This window comes from Podarcis pityusensis (genome assembly GCF_964106645.2).
Source record: "Podarcis pityusensis genome assembly, chromosome: 10".
NCBI classification, from domain to species: Eukaryota; Metazoa; Chordata; class Lepidosauria; order Squamata; family Lacertidae; genus Podarcis; species Podarcis pityusensis.
The window spans coordinates 74,233,153-74,244,105 of record NC_138035.1 but is presented as its reverse complement, the minus strand read 5'-3'; positions in this window follow the sequence as shown (position 1 = coordinate 74,244,105).

Here is a 10,953-nt window from a genome sequence, read left to right as displayed (position 1 = left end):
CACGACAGAAGCAACATCATCACAGAGCAAATTGTACATAGGGTGTGGCTGCTATGTTTTAAAACTTTCATGGCAGCCTTTCTAAGGGCACATCAACACCATAGGCTCTGACTGACTTAATAGTTCTCTGCTCTCTCTCAGGAATCCTGGAAACCATAGCTTGGTCAGAGAAGGTAAGGGTATCTAACAGAGAGTCCTTAGAATCCTTATTAAACAACAATTCCCAGAAATCTTTAGGGGAATAATTCATGGCTGTTGAACCTATACAAAGTGGATACAAAATGCAGCTATGCCATGAATATAAAAGCATCCATGGGTGGCTGTTGTTTTTTTGAAAAAGGAGGCTCAGTGGTATTTTTCTGTCTTATCAGGCATTGCCACGTCCTTTGCTGGAACAGGTTGTTGCGTCAATGCACCGGCACCAAATCTACACAAAAAAATCACTGTAGGTGCCCGGCCTCTGCCCACCACCACCCACTGCCTTACCTCTGGCTCTCTGGCCCTGCGGCGGCAACTGGGCTGGGGCCTCCACCGCAGGGCCTCTGTTGGGGCCAGCTGCGGCCACGGACGTGCACCCCTGTTCCGCTGCCCCACCCCCACCGCTGCAGAAGCGTGGAAGCAGCACCAGAGACCAGTGGCGGCAGCACAAGCCGCTGTGGCATCATGACATCACTTCATGTACGTGTGCCACTGGGCACCCACGGTCTGAGGCCAAGTCAGCGCCTCTGCTTCAGTGAGATGCCTTTTTCCCCAATAAGCAATTGACTCTGCAATTCAGAATAATATGATCCCCCAAAAAGGAAGAAAGGGGAGTATCTACCATAAGGAATTTACCATCTAAATTTCAACAGAGAGAATGGGAGGTGGCAGGCAGAAGGGATGGGAGGAAATATTTGAGTACTATTTGATTGTTTTTTAAAACCTGCAAATGCTCATTGACTAAAGGCGATAGTGGAAATTTAAGGCCTTTCCCCTTCCTAACTATTGCTGCTTCGTCCCAGATTAGTCACCTGAATGTTCCCAACCAGTCTTGGCCTTGGTAACTGGACAACATTACTGATGGCAAATGAAGTCCATTCAGGGAGACAATGAACACATTTGGAACTGATAATTAAAAATGGCAGAGTAACTAGCGAAAATATTCATGAAATCAGTCAGTCCTTTTGGCTCAGCCCTGGAAGGGCATGGAAAGGATGGGCAGCATGTTCTACTTTTCATTTTGGATGTATTCAGGTTGTATTTTAACAAAGAGCAACTGTTTAAAATAAGCAAATGTTATGGATGGAAAGAAGAGGAAGTAAACTTTACCACAGCACTCACAGGGCAAATATAGCATTCGAGCCAGCAGGGCCAACTGAGAGCTTTAGCCCTTCCTTCCTTGTTCCAGATGTAGATCTTCCCTGGCAGGGGCGGCATCATTTGGTGGTTTGCCTCAGGTGCCAAAATGCAAAGCCAGCTTTTAGCTGGTCTGGGTAAAAGTGGGAGAGAGAGAGAGGAGTGGAGATCACCTCCATCAATGTGAATGACATACCTCTGTATAAAGAGGCTGCCAAGCAACCAATATCATCAGGCACTGTAAACCTCCAAAATATATTGGCTGTTTGACAGCCTCTTTATACAGAAACTTCTATCTCAGACTCCAGAATATGCCAACAATCTCTTTTCTTGATCAAGATGAAGAATGTTCTCATGTTTATATATAGAAATAATAAGACTGCAGAAGTAGTCTGGCCCAGAAGGTCATCTTCCCTCTTCCCTCCAAGTTGCTTAAGTAAGGAATACACGAGGGAAGAGCTAAAAGGCCAAAGCTCAAAGAGAAGTCAAGTTAGATAATTAGCATGGAAATTAAATGAGAGAGAGAGCTCTCCATGGGAAATTCATAGAACTCCCTATAAATGAATGGGTTAAATCACATTCTTGAAGATAGTCCAAAGCTGAGGAGTATCTCATGCACAGTACCCCTGAAACTGCAATGCTGCGTATATACACTTCAGGATTTCCCATGAGCAATTAGGGCTGTAAACATTTTTGTGTCCAAACATTCTGGCACCCTTGAGTTAAATGCATCTCACACAAGGGACCAGTTGTCCATCTGTCTGTTACATCCTTGCCTCCTCCAACTCTTAGAGGCATGGTGGGAGGAGCCAGCTGGGGAACCCCCAAGGCAAGAAGGCTCAGAGCCAGGGGACTGGTGGTGGGACAACAATGAGTGGTCAGAGGGAGAAGACTGGGAGGAGGGGGAGTCGGAAGCTGAAGAGGAGAGTCTGTGGCAGAGAGAAGTCCAGAATCAGAGGGGGAAGCTGAAGCAGAAGAGGCAGATGAAGGAGGCCAAGAGGCAGAGATGGGTCAGGCAGGAGATGGGTCAGGCAAAGGTGTCTCTGCCCCCTGCTGTGGCAAGTTCCCCTCCCCCCTGGTTTCCTAGGACCAGGAGAGGCATGAAACAGGAGGAGCAAAGGCAGGCATACAGGGACAGTCTCTGATTGCTTTGGAAAAAACCCTGGAGAGGAGGGGACATAGGCAATTGTGGGGAGGCCAGAACTCCATAGGAGCAAGACCCACCAAAGAAGAGTTGCTGTGCTCATTAGGCCCAGCTTCCTTGTGCATGTCCTGTTTTTATAATAAAGAGTTAACCTACCTTACTCTGTGTGATTTACTGTGGGCTCACTCCTGACAACCATTCTGGAAACCTTTTACTATTACAAATGGTGTGACACAGGATGCCTTCTTATGTGACATAAGGGCATGTATAAGAAATGGAATAGTCATACCGCGTGTTGCGTTAGGTTCATGTTGCATCTTTTCGGCTCGCAAACGCAGCAAACCTGGAAGTGTGGAATTGTATAGACCAGCTGGAATATGCCACAGCTCTGTTATTAGGTATGCTATTAGAATAAAAAATATTCCTGATATTCTCAAACTAATGCTCAGTATGCTGACTTTTTTTTAGTTGACACATAAAATGAAATCAATATGGCTGCCTTCCTTTTGTCAGGTTTAAAAGCTTTTAAAAAACGCTTCTTTAATTTGAGAACATTTAACTCCCACATCTCCCAGGGGGATCCTGTTACCTCTCTGCAAGAGACAAACCATTCCCACTGAAGCTTTCAGAATCTTGCTTTCTGTCACCCGCTGTGACACCCTTCATTACGCACAAGGCTCCCCATATGTTGCCCTGTCTTTCCAGAACATTAATGCATTCCAGCTCACGAGTGGCTCGGTTAACTCAGTTTCCTACTGCTTTGAAAAGCCTCCTGCATGCTGGGCCACTGAGAGCCTGCAAATTCAACAGTGACGTGTATTGCAGCATGTAAGCAAGCAGCGTGCGCAGTGAGGGGTTGACAGCAGGGCTGTCCAAGGAAGGAGCCAAGAGGGCACATTCACAATGCTAGACATTTTAGTGTGAAACACAGCGCCAGGTCCCAGGGGCCAAGACTGCCGTGGCTCCCACAACATTTTGAATGAGGGGGCAGGGCACCCACAAAGTATGGCCCCGGGCACCCGCAGTGGCGGGGGCAACCTGGTGCCACTGTTGTGAAAGATCCTTTAGTGGGGTCAACCACAATTTGTGGTACTAGAATCGTGGCCAATAACACCTGCCCACAGATATTGGTGAAAGTTGTTTGACTGGGCATGCTCATATATTGGAATCCAGTCTAGGAATATGAAGGTCAGCAAGCAAGTATTATTGTAAACAGTTGCTTGCCAGGTCATCCATGGTGAGCAAACGGCACACACAGGTAATCAGGAATGAAAATCGTTGAGAATGGGGAGAATTGGCTGGATTTTTTCACCTTCTTTCAGACCATGAATATATCATAAAAGATATGACAAATGCCTATGAAGCAGTGTTGTGGTTCTGGACTGTCAGGAGTTAACACTCCACGAGCGTTCTTATCAACTGGGTGCACTGCCCACAGGATCCTTGGTTGTTTTCCTTTGATCTGTGCTCTGTGCGGGCTGAGCTCTCTCTGGGGAGCAGTCTGTCTGAAAACGTTAGCAAGGTCCTTTCGGTTTTTGTTAAGAGGCAGAAAGCTGCGAACATGCAGCTAGATTCTGTAGGTTTTCTTTTCTGTTTTGAGTGCTACTAAATAGAGAGTTTTAGATTAGATGCCTGGTGTCAAGCTGAGTTATTGAGGACACCACGTCGACACAGACAAGCCATTTTATGCTGCGTGTGAAACTCTGCTATTATCCGGCCACTGAGGAGAGTGGCAGTGCGCGGAATGGAAGCATGTGGGTGCCATTGGAAGTTTGTCGGAGTGGCAATAAATCAAATTTATTGCAGGGCCGTTGCAGCAGACTCAGTGGGTCAAAAGATACACAACCCAACAAACTTTAACAAGCAGGCCAATGAGCTTCTTAATGGGTGGGTAATTTTCACATTGGATTTGATTAATATGGTCCCTGTTTGCCCAGCCCACTGCAAGTGTTGCAACAACCCCATGTCAAGAACCACATGAAACAGTCCAACCTGCACTTGATTTCCTGAACACCACACAAGTGCCCCAGCTACTTGTTCCCAATCTACAGTGCCTCCGATGCATGCAGTGCACAGCAAAAACTGTGGCGTTGAAATACCATAGCAACATCTGCTCTTTTATTTCATGTACTTAAATGAGGGACGAGGGACTTGTGGCCCTCAAGATTTTGTTAAATCTGCAGCTCCTGTCACCCTTGGCCATTGGGTGTGGTGGCTGGTGGGAGTTGGAAAGCAGCAGTTCTGATTTCTTAATCCATGGCTTGCTGTCTTGTTCCATGGTGCTTCATGTTGGTTCTTCATTGCTGCCTCCCTTCTAAGTCTACTCTTCTTCCATTCCCCACCTCCACCCTAATGTTCTCTCTTCTCCATCCCTGTGGAATACTTGCCTCCCACCCAGGGCTTTTTTCTAGCCAGAACTTGAAGGGACTCAGTTCAACACCTCTTAGGTGGGCACCATTACCATTCTAAGAGAATAAGGGAGATATTCATGATGAGCTCCAGCACCTCTTTTTCGAGAAAAATAGCACTGCTCCCACCATGAAAATCTGTGTCTAGATTTAAACAATGGCTGCACACCCACTATTATTCTCAGGCATTTCCCCCCCTAATCATCAACTCCTCCATTCTCTTACCTTCCATGTGTCACATACTCCTTGGCTAATTTTGGTCTTTTATAGATTTTTTTAAAGCATGCAAAGCATTTACGCTACAACCCTAAACACAATTACTAGAGAGCAAGCCCTATTAACAAGGTAGGACACACTTCTAGGAGCAAACACTCATAGGACATGTCTCTATTTAGGCTTTGTTTAAGCTTTGTAGATAAATATTATCATCGCTAAAGAAAAGCCTTTCCAGATGTTCAAGCAGGTACGAGGCTCTCCCTCTTAAAAGTTTGCTCCCTATCAACTGGTCTTCAAAAGCAATGCCACCTCCTTTGAAAATGAAGAAGCCTTTCATCGAACATTCTCTATATTTCCATTGCTCAGGTTGTGAGCGCTGATGTTTATGCAGCCAAAACCACCTACAGGCAAAATGGAGATGGCCCCAGAACTGGGCACATTTGTTTGCAGAAGCATGAAGAATATTTGGGTGAACAGGAAGAAGCAAGGGCGAGTGACTCCTAACACAGCCCAGTGAGGACTGAGTATGACTTCTGGGGTAGGAATGGAAAATCTGGATTGCAAGGGACACCAGGAATGGTGTGAACACTGAAGTACATGCCCTTCATAAATTTGGCTGATACCCATCTAAAGTTTCCTTGTGACAGTGAATTCCATAAATTCACTGTATGAACAACTTTTTAATCTGTCTTGATTCTGCCACCAGTTAATTTTGTTGGTGGCACTTACAAAGTGTTAGAGAGGGATGTTTCTGCCTACTCTCTTTGCACCAGTCATTATTTTATAAAGCATTTCCATAACCTGCATCTCTTTTCATGTGTTCATGTTTACTTGGAATAAAGTCCCACTGAGTATATAGGGCGGCAATCTTAAGAAGCAACCCTGAGTCCCAAGCGGGAGCAACAGGACTGAAGCCATGGCAGAAAGCTTGGAGGGGGCGCTTCTGTCTTGGAGGGGGCGCTTCTGTCTTCTGTTTGCATCCACTTCAGGCTACCTCAGCAGAAAAACCTAGATCAGGTCCATCCCCCGTAGCTGAGTCATCTTAGGATCTAGCAGATCCTTGCCCACAGCAGCTTCACCCCCCCCAAAAAATATCTCATAGTGGGGGGTGGGGATCTGCTGGCAGTAATACCACCAGCATTGGTTTCCACCTGTGGTATTGGCAGGTGCAGCAGGGATCTCAACAGCAATGGACCCAGTGAAGCTTGTCAGAATTGGGCAGAGGGGCACCTCAGCCACAAAAGCCCACCAAGGAATTTGCTGCCAAGGAGTGTGGTGGAGTCTCCTTCTTTGGAGGTCTTTAAGCAGAGGCTTGACAACCATATGTCAGGAGTGCTCTGATGGTGTTTCCTGCTTGGCAGGGGGTTGGACTCGATGGCCCTTGTGGTCTCTTCCAACTCTATGATTCTATGATTCTATGACCAGAGGCAGGGGACTGCGAGAGCTGGATTGATCCTTTTCTAAGTGAAATAGGCGCACAGCCACACACCATATACAGACATGTCCAAAGTCCATTTTGGGGGGCCTAATCTGGCCCACCGGTCAATTTAATCCGGCCCCCGTGGCAGTATATGTCCTGGGGCAACTTTGGGGTAAAATCCTAAACTTAAATCCTAAAAAAAGCTGAACAACTTTGGTCAGCTCTCACGCATGTTCACTTTATCAAATCTGGCCCTCTTTGAAAAAAGTTTGGGCACCCCTGCCATAGAACATGTGGTGCCAGAATCATCCACTGTTAGAAGCACACACACACAAAAACTTTATTGTAGTCTATAGACCCAAAATACACAGTAGAACAATTGTAAATATCAAGAGTTATCATTGAGGTGCAAGATCAACCTTGCTAGCCAACAGAGGAACTTTAGCCCATACATACTGATTTCTGATTTTTACTGCTTCCGAGAGGAATTTTGCTATAGCCAGTGTAATAGTATCAAACTTATCCTCAAGAAGAACCTTGACATAAAAAGAGTCAGCAATTCCAGGTTGTTGGATTGATTAGATGCCATCTAGCCTGTTTATACAGACTACAGTGAAATGCATTTCTCACATTCCGCATCCTGGGACCATGGGCACAGCCTATCTTGGTGTGGGACACGGCTGGAAGCTGTTGTTGTGAATCACAGCAGAGGGGAGGCTGTGGCACTCACGGGCTGCTTGCGGGCTTCCCATAGGCATCTGATTTGGCTCTTCATATGTGGAATCTGCCATGCACAAACTTCCGGTTGCTCTCAGGCACCGGCACTGAATTTGTTCCATTTAAATGCTGTTTGTCTCATCCTGAGAAAATGGCATGCAGCTGGGGTTGTCTTTCCATCCGCTTTTATTTTTTTAACCAAAAGCAGCACTGAAAGGATGAGAAGGATGGCATACGAAGAGCTGGGCTGCTGCTTCACCTTTTTCCTTCCACCTAAACCCGTACCTTAAAAATACCCCCCATCTGCTTTTTACTCCTGGAGGGAAAGAGACCAAAAAATTCCTTCTGGTCCCCCAACCCAAATAAACATGTTTATTTGCAAGCATTTAAATGCATTTAATATCTGTATTTGAAGAGTTGTACTGCCATGCATTTAGCAAGCCTAATATAGCCCAGCATTTGTCCTTGGGCCCATCTCCAGGGGGAGGAAGGACCCAAGAGCCCCCACATCTTTAATTGTTAGGAATGAGCTCTTGACAAAACCCAAAAATGTGGTCTGAAAGCAAAGGACTCCAGCCCTATTAGTACCACTATGTGCTAAACCAAATACAGTGGTACCTCGGGTTACATACGCTTCAGGTTACAGACTCCGCTAACCAAGAAATAGTGCTTCAGGTTAAGAACTTTGCTTCAGGATGAGAACAGAAATCGTGCTCCGGCAGCGCGGCAGCAGCAGGAGGCCCCATTAGCTAAAGTGGTGCTTCAGGTTAAGAACAGTTTCAGGTTAAGAATGGACCTCCGGAACCAATTAAGTACTTAACCCGAGGTACCACTGTATGAAAATTATTTTTTCTTTTTATAATTAGATTAATCCTATTATCCACAGGAAGCAGGAAGAAATGTTCCTTTTTAAGTACTGTAGTAATTTCAGACCAGCAGCATTGTCTGAACCTAGTGGAATGGACACGCGCGCACACACACACACACACACACACACACACACACTTAAAACAGACAACCTAATAAAAATCATTAATAATTATAAACTTGAAAATCATTATTCAATTTATGAGTTTCCTAATCAAACTATTCTCTCAGCTACGGTAAAACAGGCAATATTAAAACAGCTCATATAATAACTTAATAAAACCAACCCCAAATTCTGCTATAAAATGCAACATAAGCAGACAGAAAACCTCAGCAAGCAATCCAAAAAAGCTCAGCCCAACTACAAAAGCTAAAAGCCAGCCAAATTGCCATTATTCTGCCATTTATATATGAAACACTGATATGTGATTCTCTTGTCACATAAGAGCAATTATAAGTACTGGTCAGAATGGCCTACAGACCTCTGGGACAGAATTGCCAGCCAGGTTCTACAAATCTGTTTCACCTGCAGCAGCACATAGGATATTTCAGGGCACTAAAGAGGCATCCTGTGCCTGGCAAGGTATAGCAGTCTTACTTACAATGCCATCAATTACAACTGTGGGATACACTGTGGAATAGGCATGGAAATGAGAGCAGAAAAAAAGCACTGATCACCCCAAAGGAACATCAGTACCCTAAAGTCCTCCCCCAATGCATATCCCACCCAGATTCCAAACTGTTTCTGTCCCCCTCCCCCGCATGCCTACACTCTGCTGGTAGAACTAGCCCCAGCCCTGGCACTTGGGAGCAACTCAAGTTCCTGATGCTTCAAACAGCCAGCTGCTCCTTAATACTTATTGCCTGCTCTCCATGGCCAAGCATAGGAAGAGGCAAAACAAGGAGACAACTGCAAACTACATTTAACTGAATCTGCCAGCTAAACTCGAGAAAGCATCAAAGGAATAAGGGACCATAAAGTGATGTTGTGAAAAGTGTTGCCTCTGATCTGCAGGAGGATGAGTGAGTTTGACTAGGTCACGTCATGATGTCATCAGGAATGGGCAGCTAGAAAGGAGCATCAGCATCACGGCTCAGGGCAACTGACAAAGCAGCTCTGCGACTCTAAAGCGGCCTTTGCTCTTTCGTCTTCTTCGCTTAACCTGCGTGTTAGTTTTACTGAGTCCTGCTTTCAAACATCAAACCATTTCTCCTATATTTATTTATTCTTAAGCGTGTATCTGAGAGGGTCAAACAACACGCAACACAGAACTGTGATCAGATGCCCATTATGTTGTTGTTTTGATTTACTTTAAAGCACCACTGGGTCAGTGAGGAGGGGGGATGATTTTAATTGGAGCTGCTGTGCTGTGGGGGGGAAGATTGAATCTTTTCCCCCTTAATTTAAACTGACCCCTTCTCTCTCTCTCTGGCTATTAGCTCCATTAGGGTACATATCATACATGTATTTCCTGCCCAACAGGCTTAATAAAAGCAGCTTAGGGTGGAAGTAACCTTAGAAAGTGGGAAAGAATGCAGAATGCCCTCTCCTTCAGCACCACTGCTCTGATCAAAGCCAGAGTCTCACCAATTAGATGTTTTAGAATTGGAGAATTGTAAAGCTGTAGAGATGGAGGGAACCCCAAGGGTCATCTAGTCCAACCCCCTGCAATTTAGGAATCTCATCTAGATCATCCATGACAGATCGCCATCCAATCTCTGCTTAAACACCTCCAAGGAAGGAGAGTCCACCACCTCCCGAGGGAGACTGTTCCACTGAGGAACAGGTCTGTCAGAAAGTTTTTTTCATATGTCTAGTCGGAATCTCCCTTCCTGCAACTTGAAGCCATTGGTTCAAATCCTACCTTCCAGAGCAGGAGAAAACTAGCTTGCTCCATCCTCCACGTGACAGCGCTTGAGATATTTGATGATGGCTATCATATCTCCTCTGTTTCCTGTTTGCCAGGCTAAACATATCAAATTCTCTCAACAGTTCCTCATAAGCTTCGGTTTTAAAGTTGTTGCTGCTGTTTAGATTACAGTCTAGCCTGTCACATACCTCTCACTATATGGGTTGTTTGTTCCTTAGCTTGGACTGTTCAATTTAGAGAATTTTCACACATCCAAGGGCCTTAACAGAAAACTGAGATCTGTGCTAAGATCATTTCTTTGAATGTTCAGAAATAGCAGCCATGGAAGTGGGCAGTTCAGATGAGATCTAGAGAACAGTTTTCCCATTGAATTTGCCCCATTAGGGAGAACCTGGAAGGGCATTACATACTGTATCTAATAGAGCAAACTGTAGATTTGGCTGGGAAATTCTGCTGGGACCAACACACATAAAGTATATTAACTTAATGATGGCAACTGCTCCAGCTGATCTATATTGTCTATTGCAGCCTTTGCCAGTCTGGTGCCCTCCAAACGTTTTGAACAGCCTTGAACAAGTCATCTTGATAAAGTGGTACCTTGGTTTAAGAACAGCTTAGTTTATGAACAACTTGGATTAAGAACACTGCAAACCCAGAAGTAGGTGATTTGGTTTGTGAATTTTGCCTTGGAATAAGAAAGTTTTGCTTCCTGTTGAGTGTGTTCCATTTGTAAATTGACTCCCCCACTGCTATGGGAAAGGACACCTTGGTTTAAGAACACTTTGGTTTAAGAACGGACTTCCGGAATGGATTAAGTTCGTAAACCAAGGTACCACTGTACATTCAATACAGTGGTACCACAGGATGTGAACGGGATCCGTTCCAGAGCCCCGTTCGCATCCCGAACAGAACGTAAGACACAACAGCGCGTCCGCATGTGCCTCGTTTCGCCGCTCCCGCACATGCACGTGATGT